The sequence below is a fragment of the Cynoglossus semilaevis genome, unplaced genomic scaffold (assembly GCF_000523025.1).
Source record: "Cynoglossus semilaevis isolate Cse_v1.0 unplaced genomic scaffold, Cse_v1.0 scaffold1102, whole genome shotgun sequence".
Lineage (NCBI taxonomy): Eukaryota > Metazoa > Chordata > Actinopteri > Pleuronectiformes > Cynoglossidae > Cynoglossus > Cynoglossus semilaevis.
Window position 1 is genome coordinate 354,581 of NW_007585110.1, and position 3,057 is coordinate 357,637.

A 3,057-nucleotide genomic window follows, 5' to 3' on the forward strand; every position below is an offset into this window, starting at 1 on the left:
GGTGGTCATTTATACCATTTATACGCCTGCAGGACAACAGCTTTCAGGGTTTTCAAGGCCTTTCCAGGTATTGCATTATTTACTCCACCTTTATGTCCGTACAACACCATCATTGGTGTAGAGATAAAATCTAGTCATTTCTGTTAATTAAAATGAACAGAAATATTAAAAAATATTATTTTAATAAAAAATGACAAAAAAGAAGCAATTATTTATTTTTGTCTCATTTGTTTGTGCGTTTAAGTGTAGTTTCAAATTAAGCCAATTTGTGGGGATTTGGAAGGACGATGCCAGTCTTTCTAAAAGATAACATTGAACTCAAATGATCAATGGAAGTTGGATATTAAAAAAAAACTCTGTCGTAATTAGCTGACCACAAGGTTTATTGAGTGAGGCCACTTGTTTAAAAAAGTGTTTTAGTTCTAAGGGTTGGAAGAGGGAAAAGGACGGCAGTTCAGTAATGAATCCTCAAACTGAACCTGTATTTATGGTGCCTTTGTGATAAATATTAAAAAAAACAACAACAAAAAAAACATGCAACTTATCTTGTTTCAAACATGCAGAGTCAGGAAATTTAAATAAAACAAGCAGCTCACAATCAATCGCAAACATCAACTCGCATAATCCAACCATCATTCTATAAAAACAATTTTTAAAAAACTTAGAGTACATTCTGTTTGAAAAAAAAAATCCAACTCTAAATTGCTTCCTAAGCATCAATAGAGATGGGCACTTGAATATCCAACTCAGCATCAATAGAGATGGGCACTTGAATAGGAAGCCACTGTGAAGCTTCCAGTCAAAGAGGTTTGCAGTTGATCTTCTTACAACATGCTTTTTAATAATGGTAAGAAAACTCAGTGTCAACACTCTACAGTCAATGTGAAAGAAGCAAACGTTTCACATTCTGTTATTTAAATATAACATTACATTAGTCGTGTTATGCATTTGAGCCTGGTTTTCTGAGAGTCAACAGCAGGTGGCAGCAGAGTAGAACTTAACACCTCCTCAGAGTGTCTGGATAGAAAATACTACGTTGAGATCTGCTCTTACAGTCAACCAGAACAGTCAGAATGTAAAACGGATAACCTAAGGGTTGCATAGAGATATATACTGCAATGCGAGGCTGTATATGTCAGTAGGACACAGTAGATATTGTGTTTTTAAGGCAGATCCCTAAAGATAAAGTGCATCAAGTTAGGCAGTCATTACCTGAGTCAACATAGTTTAACTGCAGGGTCTGTTTTTTTAAGGTGATTTCAGCAGGTTTTAAATTCTAAAGGCACTGTTTGTGTCCGGCCCCTTATTCAGTACTTGCCAGTTGGGACCCATATGAATTGGTCAGTAGTTTTTATCTGTGACCTGCATTAATTGCCGACACAAATACGATTGGCAGGTTCTGACCATTAAAAAAAAAAAAAAAAAAAAAAACTTTGATCAGTCTGGATGCATCTGACACACTAACAACAAAAATGAAGGAGAATGTTGGTTTGTTTATATGATATGTTTTTGTTTTCGTGAAGGAGTACTGAACAAAGTACTGAATATAATCCAGCACAGACAGACTTGTCCTGCTGACTGACTGTGTCGTCCATCAAAAACAAACAAAACCTAACATGACAACTTTGTTGAGTCGAAATCCACTCAAAATGCTATCACAAGTGTAAAAGAAATTTAAAACATAAAATATGAATACATCAAAAGAACAGTTTTCACTCTTTCTCTTCCTATTCTGAGAACAGCATCACTCGTCCTGACAGCAGACTGTTATCGGTTAGGATTGAACTGATTTAACTTTAAGAGTGATGTCACATGGGGAAGTGATGATGTCATATTGCCCTTATATTGTGACCATGTTTGGTGTTGAAAAGCAGAGTCTAATGATTTGCAACTCTGGTCTCACTTTCTGCTAACAGGTTGTTAGCACAGACAACAGTAGGACGACTCTGGCCGTGTTGGATCATATGTACTTCTAACTCATCCTAACTATGTCTATTATGTATGGACTTTAACTAGACTGGTTTTCTGACAGAGAGGTAAACATTAAACACAATGGTGACACAATTTTGGTTGTGAGATGCTAGTCATTGGAGCTGCTCTTCACCTCAGACAGCTGCATTGCTGATGGGGACAGCAGGGTTTGTGGCGATTGTCTAGATAAGCCTGTTGATCACGTGCTCCTGCAGCCACAGCAGCAGAGGCTGTACAGAGCTGGTGGGCCCCGGCACAGCCTCTGTGTAGAGCTGCAGCAGTACCTCTTGTAAAACAAAAAGCAGAGGCAAGCTCACACTCAGTAGCTCATACAGGAATGTATAGTCCTGGGCGTTGTCCCTCAGGTGACGCACAAATGCCCGCGCTGTAGCATGCACACAGCTGGACACATACCAGGGGGCGTTACACACAGTGCGAGACACACTCAATGGCCAGCTCAGCTGTTTCTTTATGAAGGAGCAGAAGGTACCTGCTGCAGGTTTACCGCTCATGTCTGCTGAGCTGCAGGACGGAGTTCTGTCTTTATCAACAAGACGTGGCTCCTGAACCCCGGCTCCATTCTGAATCTGAGACAAAGGGCGTCAGGCACAGAGGTTAGATTTCTCACTTTCAGATACTATACCAGGTAGAGAGTGTTTACAGAATAAGAGGTCATCGTCCAGCTACTTACGGAGCGCAGAGAGGAACTCCTCCGCAGATTTGTCCCAGTGTTACGTTGATCAAAATGTAGTTTACAGTACAATTTCCCTTAAAGAAGAAAGCATATGTCAATGACAGAGGGACTAAATAATGGCATGTCCAAACAAGCTGCAACATTTGCAAAAATATTAATGATATATTTTTTACATATACTTACATATACTGTACTCACATACAGTGTATAGATACACTATGTATGTATGCATATAAAGTATGTAGGTATGTATGTATAGGCATATATATGTGTATATATATATATACATATATATACAGATGCATATATTATTAATAAATACTCACTATTTTCAGAGTCAAAAGCATGTGCTCCCTGTCTGAGAGTGGAGCTGCAGGTGGAACAGCGGAAAC

General features: G+C 38.7%; 1 long non-coding RNA gene across 1 annotated transcript; it reads right to left on the minus strand.

The window, feature by feature from the left end:
- Positions 1-742: 742 nt before the first annotated feature.
- On the minus strand, positions 743-3,057 carry LOC103398411 (uncharacterized). The gene is made up of 3 exons (XR_523494.3): positions 2,992-3,057; positions 2,663-2,739; positions 743-2,558 (listed from the first exon to the last, which is right to left on the minus strand). It is a non-coding gene; the product is annotated as an uncharacterized LOC103398411 (long non-coding RNA).